The 8,923-nt window shown below is 39.4% G+C and overlaps 2 non-coding genes across 2 annotated transcripts; one reads left to right on the top strand and one right to left on the bottom strand.

Moving 5' to 3' along the window:
- Positions 1 to 929: 929 nt before the first annotated feature.
- Positions 930 to 1,033, bottom strand: LOC112731227 (small nucleolar RNA R71). The gene has a single exon (XR_003167015.1). It is a non-coding gene; the product is annotated as a small nucleolar RNA R71 (small nucleolar RNA).
- A 7,244-nt stretch (positions 1,034 to 8,277) lies between these two features.
- LOC112731589 (small nucleolar RNA R71) lies at positions 8,278 to 8,385 on the top strand. The gene has a single exon (XR_003167362.1). It is a non-coding gene; the product is annotated as a small nucleolar RNA R71 (small nucleolar RNA).
- Positions 8,386 to 8,923: the final 538 nt, after the last annotated feature.

Below are 8,923 nucleotides of genomic sequence, written 5' to 3'. Positions count from 1 at the left end.
ACCCAACTACTTTTCTCTCTCCAATTTTCGAAAATCACTAACCACTTTTTCAAAAATATTTTTAATTAATTAATTATTTAGTTTTCAAATTTTATTTTATCTCTTCTCTTAAATTTCGAATACTAACTAATAATTAAAATAAAAACAAAAATATTTTCCTTTTATTTTAATTTAAAATTCGAATTCTCTCTCTCATCTCTTTCTATTTATTTATTTATTTACCAACACTTCTCTTCTTCTTATAATTCAAACCCTCTCTCCCTCTCTGTGTTCGAATTCCTCATCTTCTCTCTTCTTCATTCTACTCTTCTATTCTTCTACTCACATAAAGGAATCTCTATACTGTGACATAGAAGATTCCTATTCTTTTCTGTTCTCTTCTTTTTCATATGAACAGGAGAAAGAACAAGAACATTCTTGTTGAAGTTGATCCAGAACCTGAAAGGACTCTAAAGAGGAAGCTAAGAGAAGCTAAAGCACAATACTCTGGAGAGGACCTGACAGAATTTTTTGAAAAAGAAGAAGAGATGGCCGAACCCAATAACAATGGTGGTGATGCAAGGAAGATGCTTGGTGACTTTATTGCACCCTCTTCTGACTTTTGTGGAAGGAGCATCTCAATTCCTGCAATTGGAGCAAACAACTTTGAGCTTAAACCTCAATTAGTTTCTCTAATGCAACAGAATTGCAAGTTTCATGGACTTCCATTGGAAGATCCTCATCAGTTCTTAGCTGAATTCTTGCAAATCTGTGACACTGTTAAGACCAATGGGATTAATCCTGAGGTCTACAAACCTATGCTTTTTCCCTTTGCTGTAAGAGACAGAGCTAGGACGTGGTTGGACTCACAACCTAAAGATAGCCTAAACTCTTGGAAAAAGTTGGTCAATGCTTTCTTGGCAAAATTATTTCCACCTTAAAAGTTGATCAAGCTTAGAGTGGAAGTCCAAACCTTCAGACAGAAGGAAGGTGAATGCCTCTATGAAGCTTGGGAAAGATACAAGCAATTGATCAGAAGGTGTCCTTCTGACATGTTTTCAGAATGGAGCATCATATGTATATTCTATGATGGTCTCTCTGAATTGTCCAAGATGTCATTGGACCACTCTGCTGGAGGATCTCTTCATCTGAAGAAGATGCCTGCAGAAGCCCAGGAACTCATTGAAATGGTTGCAAATAACCAGTTCATGTATGCTTCTGAAAGGAATCCTATGAATAATGGGACAACTCAGAAGAAAGGAGTTCTTGAGATTGATACTCTGAATGCAATATTGGCTCATAATAAAATATTGACTCAGCAAGTCAATATGATTTCTCAGAGTCTGTCTGGAATGCAAGCTGCACTAGGCAGTACTAAGGAGGCTTCCTCTGAAGAAGAAGCCTATGACCCTGAGAATCCTACAATGGCAGAGGTGAATTACATGGGAGAATCCTATGGAAACACCTATAATCCTTCATGGAGGAATCATCCAAATTTCTCATGGAAGGATCAACAGAAGCCTAATCAAGGCTTCAGTAATAATAATGGTGGAAGAAACAGGTTTGGCAATAGCAAACCTTTTCCATCATCTTCTCAGTAACAGACAAAGAATTCTAAGCAGAGCCACTTTGACTTAGCAACTGTAGTCTCTGATCTATCTAAGACCACTCTCAGTTTCATGATTGAAGCAACGTCCTCCATTTGAAATTTGGAGGCACAAGTGGGTCAGATGAGTAAGAAAGTTATTGAACTCCCTCCCAGTACTCTCCCAAGCAATATAGAAGAAAATACAAAAAGAGAGTTGATGAGCGGATAATTTATACGCTTTTTGGCATTGTTTTTAGGTAGTTTTTAGTATGTTTTAGTTACTTTTTATTACATTTTTATTAGTTTTTAAATAAAAATCACATTTCTGGACTTTACTATGAGTTTGTGTATTTTTTTGTAATTTTAGATATTTTCTGGCTGAAATTGAGGGACCTGAGCAAAAATCTGATTCAGAGGCTGAAAAAGGACTGCAGATGCTGTTGGATTCTGACCTCTCTGCACTCGAAGTGGATTTTCTGGAGCTACCGTAGCCCAATTGGCGCGCTCTCAATTGCGTTGGAAAGTAGACATTCTGGGCTTTCCATCAATATAATAGTCCATACTTTGCCCGAGATTTGATGTCTCACATCGGCGTTCAAAGGTGGTGTTTAACTCCAGGAACAGCCTATGCACGAAAAAGCTTCAATGCTCAGCCCAAGCACACACCAAGTGGGCCCCATAAGTGGATTTCTGCATCATTTACTTATTTCTGAAAACCCTAGGCTACTAGTTCATTATAAATAGGACCTTTTACTATTGTATTTTCATCTTTAGATCATTTTTGAGACTATCTTTGTATTACTTTTGATCTCTTGATCACATTTAGGGAGGCTGGCCATTCGGCCATGCCTAGACCCTCTTTTTTACTTATGTATTTTCAACGGTAGAGTTTCTACACCCCATAGATTAAGGTGTGGAGCTCTGCTGTTCTTCATGAATTAATGCAATTACTACTGTTCTTCTATTCAATTCACGCCTACTTCTTATTCTAAGATATTCACTCGCACTTCAACCTGATGAATGTGATGATCCATGACACTAATCATCATTCTCACTTATGAACGCGTGCCTGGTGCACGAAATCGTGATTGTTCATTCCTTGGTAATGGCGCCAAAAACTTAATACGCACATTTATAATCTTAGTTCTTTTTCACAATTTCGCACAACTAACTAGCAAGTGCACTGGGTCATCCAAGTAATAAACCTTACGTGAGTAAGGGTCGATCCGACGGAGATTGTCGGCTTGAAGCAAGCTATGGTCATCTTGCAAATCTCAGTCAGGCGGATTCAAATGGTTATGGTGAATTGATAGTTAAAATATAATTAAAATATAAAATAGGATAGAGATACTTATGCAATTAATTGGTGAGAGTTTCAGATAAGCATATGGAGATGCTTTTGTTCCTTCTGAACCTCTGCTTTTCTACGGCTTTCATCCAATCACTCATACTCCTTTCCATGGCAAGCTATATGTTGGGAATCACCGTTGTCAATGGCTACATCCCCTCCTCTCAGTGAAAATGGTCCAAATGCGCTGTCACTGCATGACTAATCATCTGTCGGTTCTCGATCATGCTGGAATAGGATCCAGTGATCCTTTTGCGTCTGTCACTACGCCCAGCACTTGTGAGTTTGAAGCTCGTCACAGCCATCCCTTCCTAGATCCTACTCGGAATATCACAGACAAGGTTTAGACTTTCCGGATCTCAAGAATGGCCGCCACTAATTCTAGCCTATACCACGAAGACTCTGATCGTAAATCAGGAGGCTAAGAGATATGCATTCAAGCTTGCTTTCATGTAGAACAGAAGTGTTTGTCAGGCACGCGTTCATAAGTGAGAATGGTGATGAGCGTCACATAATCATCACATTTATCATGTTCTTGTGTGCGAATGAATATCTTAGAGAAGAAATAGGCTTGAGTTGAATAGAAAAACAATAGTACTTTGCATTAATTCATGAGGAACAGCAGAGTTCCACACCTTAATCTATGGTGTATAGAAACTCTACCATTGAAAATACATAAGAACAAGGTCTAGGCATGGCCGAATGGCCAGCCTCTCCAAATGGAATATGAATTCAAAAATAGGGAGAAGACTGATCCCTGATCAAGGATGATCAAAAGATGTAAATACCATAGTAAAAAGTCCTATTTATACTAAACTAGTTACTAGGGTTTACAGAGATAAGTAAATGATGCAGAAATCCACTTTCGGGCCCACTTGGTATGTGCTTGGGCTGAGCATTGAAGCTTTCACGTGTAGAGGTCTTCCTTGGAGTTAAACGCCAGTTTGTAACTTGTTTCTGGCGTTTAACTCTGCTTTACAACATGTTTCTGGCGTTTAACGCCAGAATAGGGCAGAAATCTGGCGTTAAACGCCAGTTTGCGTCATCTAAACTCGGAAAAAGTATGGACTATTATATATTGCTGGAAAGTCCTGGATGTCGACTTTGCAACGAAATTGAGAGTGCGCCAATTGGGTTTCTGTAGCTCCAGAAAATCCACTTCGAGTGCAGGGAGGTCAGAATCCAACAGCATCTGCAGTCCTTCTTCAGCCTCTAAATCAGATTTTTGCTCAAGTCCCTCAATTTCAGCCAGAAATTACCTGAAATCACAGAAAAACACACAAACTCATAGTAAAGTCCAGAAATGTGATTTTTATTTAAAAACTAATAAAAATATATTAAAAACTAACTAAATCATACTAAAAACTATGTAAAAAGCAATGCCAAAAGGCGTATAAATTATCCGCTCATCACAACACCAAACTTAAATTGTTGCTTATCCCCAAGCAACTGAAAATCAAATAGGATAAAAAGAAGAGAATATACTATAAATCCTAAAATATCAATGAAACTTAGCTCCAATTAAATGAGCGGGACTAGTAGCTTTTTGCCTCTGAACAGTTTTGGCATCTCACTTTATCCTTTGAAGTTCAGAATGATTGGCATCTATAGGAACTCAGAATTCAGATAGTGTTATTGATTCTCCTAGTTCAGTATGTTGATTCTTGAACACAGCTACTTTATGAGTCTTGGCCGTGGCCCTAAGCACTTTGTTTTCCAGTATTACTACCGGATACATAAATGCCACAGACACATAATTGGGTGAACCTTTTCAGATTGTGACTCAGCTTTGCTAAAGTCCCCAATTAGAGGTCTCCAGGGTTCTTAAGCACACTCTTTTTTTTTTTTGCTTTGGACCTCGACTTTAACCGCTCAGTCTCAAGCTTTTGCCTTGACACCTTCACGCCACAAGCACATGGTTAGAGACAGCTTGGTTTAGCCGCTTAGGCCAGGATTTTATTCCTTTGGGCCCTCCTATCCACTGATGCTCAAAGCCTTGGATCCTTTTTATTACCCTTGCCTTTTGGTTTTAAGGGCTATTGACTTTTTCTGCTTGCCTTTCTTTTTTTCTTTCTCTCTTTCTTTTTTTTTTCTTTTATTTTCGCAAGCCTTGTTATTCACTGCTTTTTCTTGCTTCAAGAATCAATTATATGATTTTTCAGATTATCAAATAACATTTCTCCTTTTTCATTATTCTTCAAGAGCCAATAATTTTAACATTCATAAACAACAAATTCAAAAGACATATGCACTGTTCAAACATTCATTCAAAAAACAAAAAGTATTATCACCACATCAAAAATAATTATACTAATTTCAAGGATGAATTCAAAATTCATGTACTTCTTATTCTTTTGTAATTAAAACATTTTTCATTTAAGAAAGGTGATGGATTCATAGGACATTCATAGCTTTAAGACATAGACACTTAAATACTACTGATCATGTAATATAGACATAAACACAAATAAACATAGAGCATAGTAAACGAAAAACAGAAAAATAAGAACAAGGAGATTAAGGAGCGGGTCCACCTTAGTGAGGGTGGTGTCTTCTTCCTCTTGAAGAACCAATGGTGTTCTTGAGCTCCTCTATGTCTCATCCTTGTCTTTGTTGCTCCTCCCTCATAGCTCTTTAATCTTCTCTAATTTCATGGAGGAGGATGGAATGCTCTTGGTGCTTCACCCTTAGTTGTCCCATGTTGGAACTTAATTCTCCTAGGGAGGTGTTAATTTGCTCCCAATAGTCTTGTGGAGGAAAGTGCATCCCTTGAGGCATCTCAGGGATTTCATGATGAGAAATTTCCTCATGCTCTTGTTGAGGTCCATGAGTGGGCTCTCTTGTTTGCTCCATCCTTTTCTTAGTGATGGGTTTATGAGATGAATCTCTCCATCTTCCATGACTCAGAGGTGGAAGCTTTTGCCTTCCCTTTCCTCTTTCTAGAGGTTTCTCTGGCCTTAGGTGCCATAAATAGTTATGGAAAAACAAAAAAATGCTTTTACCACACAAAACTTAGAAGGTTTGCTCGTCCTCGAGCAAAAGAAGAAACAAGTGAGTAGAAGAAGAAGAAAATGGAGGAGATAGAGGTGTGTGAATGGTTTGAATTTGAGTGGGTGGGTGTAGGTGGGTTGTATGATGGTTTTGGAGGAGTAATGGAGGTGATTGGTGGAGGTTATTTTAGGGAAGAGTGTTATGGAAAGGTAGGGGAGAGAGAGAGAGATGGGGTAGGTGGAGATCTTGTGGGGTCCACAGATCTAGAGGGGTCAAGGACTTAGCATCCCTGCTCTATTTAGGCGTGCAAAACGCCCTTAGAATGCATGTCTGGCGTTAAATGCCAGCTTGTTGCTTGTTTCTGGCGTTTAACGCTAGCTTTTTTCCCATTCTTGGCGTTAAACGCCAATTCCATGCTATGTTCTGGCGTTAAATGCTAGTCTGGTGTTTGTTTCTGGCGTTTAACGCCAGCTTGATGCTTCTTTCTGGCGTTAAACGCCAGTTTGATGCTTCTTACTGGCGTTTAAACGCCAGTAAGCTCTTCCTCCAGGGTGAGCTATTTTTAATGCTGTTTTTCATTCTGTTTTTGATTTTTCAGTTGTTTTTGTGACTTCACATGATCATCAACCTAAAGAAAATATAAAATAGCAATGGAAAATAAATAGATATAATTAAATAACATTGAGTTGCCTCCCAACAAGTGCTTCTTTAATGTCAATAGCTTTACAGTGAGCTCTCATGGAGCCTCACAGAAAATCAGAGCAATGTTGAGGCCTCTCAATACCAAACTTAGAGTTTGAATGTGGGAGTTTTGTTTGACTCTGTATTGAGAGAAGCTTTTCATGCTTCCTCTCCATGGTTACAGAAGGAGAACCTTGAGTCTTAAATACAAGGTAGCCCTCATTCAACTGAAGGACCAACTCTCCTCTGTCAACATCAATCACAGCTTTGCTGTGGCTAGGAAAGGTCTGCCAAGGATGATGGATTCATCCTCATCCTTCCCAGTGTCTAGGATTATGAAATCAGCAGGGATGTAAAAGGCTTTCAACCTTCACTAGCACGTCCTTTACTAGTCCATAAGTCTGTTTCATGGATTTGTCTGCCATCTCTAGTGAGATTCTTGCAGCTTGTACCTCAAAATTCCCAATTTCTCCATTACAGAGAGGGGCATGCGGTTTATCCCTGACCCCAAGTCACACAAAGTCTTCCCAAAGGTCATGGTGCCTATGGTACAAGGTATGAAGAATTTTTCGGGATCCGGTTTCTTCTGAGGTAATGTCTGCCTCATTAATGAACTCAGTTCATTGGTGAACAAGGGGGGTTCATCCTCCCAAGTCTCAGTACCAAATAAATTGGCATTCAGCTTCATGATAGCTCCTAGATATTTAGCAACATGCTCTTCAATGGTATCTTCATCCTCTTCAGAGGAAGAATATTCATCAGAGCTCATGAATGGCAGAAGAAAGTTCAATAGAATCTCTATGGTCTCTGTATGAGCCTAAGATTCCTTTAATTCCTCAAAGGGGAACTCCTTTCTGTCCAGAGGACGTCCCAAGAGGTCTTCTTCACTGGGATTCGTGTCCTCCTCCTCCTCTGGGCATTCGGCCACACCAAGTAAGGTTATGGTCTTGCACTCTCTCTTGGGATTTTCTTCTGTATTGCTTGGGAGAGTACTGGGAGGAGTTTCAGTAATCTTCTTACTCAGCTGACCCACCTGTGCCTCCAAATTTCTAATGGAGGACCTTGTTTCATTCATGAAACTTAGTGTGGTCTTGGATAGATCAGAGACTACGGTTGCCAGGCCAGAATGGCTCTGTTCAGAATTCTCTGTCTGTTGCTGAGAAGATGATGGAAAAGGCTTGCTATTGCTAAACCTATTTCTTCCACCATTATTATTGAAGCCTTGTTGAGGCTTCTGTTGATCCTTCCATGAGAGATTAGGATGATTTCTCCATGAAGGATTATAGGTGTTTCCATAGGGTTCTCCCATGTAATTCACCTATGCTATTGCAGGGTTCTTAGGATCATAAGCTTCTTCTTCAGAAGATGCCTCTTTAGTACTGTTGGATGTAGCTTGTAATCCATTCAGACTCTGAGAAATCATATTGACTTGCTGAGTCAATATTTTGTTCTGAGCCAATATGGCATTCAGAGTATCAAATTCAAGAACTCCCTTCTTCTGAGGCGTCCCATTGTTCACAGGATTCCTCTCACAGGTGTACATGAACTAGTTATTTGCAACCATTTCAATGAGTTCCTGAGCTTCTGCAGGGGTTTTCACATGAAGAGATCTTCCTGCAGAATGGTCCAATGACATTTTTGACAACTCAGACAGACCATTATAGAATATACTTATGATGCTCCATTCTGGAAGCATGTCAGTAGGATACCTTTTGATCAGTTGCTTATATCTTTCCCAAGCTTCATAGAGGGATTCTCCTTCCTTCTGTCTGAAGGTTTAGATTTCCACTCTAAGCTTGCTCATCTTTTGTGATGGAAAGAATTTGGCCAGGAAAGCACTGACCAGCTTATCCCAAGAGTTCAGGCTATCCTTAGGTTGTGAATCCAACCATGTTCTAGCTCTGTCTCTTACAACAAAAAGAAAAAGCATAAGCTTGTAGACCTCAGGATCAACTCCATTGGTCTTGACAGTATCACAGATTTGCAGGAATTCAGCTAAAAATTGATGAGGATCTTCCATTGGAAGTCCATGAAACTTGCAATTCTGTTGCATTAGAGAAACCAATTGAGGTTTAAGCTCAAAATTGTTTGCTCCAATTGCAGGAAGTGAGATGCTTCTTCCATAGAAGTTAGAAGAAGGTGCAATAAAGTCACCAAGCATCTTTCTTGCATCTCCACCATTGTTATTAGGTTCGGCCATGTCTCCTTCTTTTTTGAAAATTTCTGTCAGGTCCTCTCCAGAGGGTTGTGTTTTAGCTTCTCTTAGTTTCCTCTTCAGAGTCCTTTCAGGTTCAGGGTCAGCTTCAACAATAATGTTCTTATCCCTGTTCCTGCTC

The sequence above is a fragment of the Arachis hypogaea genome, chromosome 12 (genome assembly GCF_003086295.3).
Source record: "Arachis hypogaea cultivar Tifrunner chromosome 12, arahy.Tifrunner.gnm2.J5K5, whole genome shotgun sequence".
Classification (NCBI taxonomy): Eukaryota; Viridiplantae; Streptophyta; class Magnoliopsida; order Fabales; family Fabaceae; genus Arachis; species Arachis hypogaea.
The sequence above is the reverse complement of the archived record's forward strand: the minus strand, read 5'-3'. Positions and strand labels throughout refer to the sequence as shown.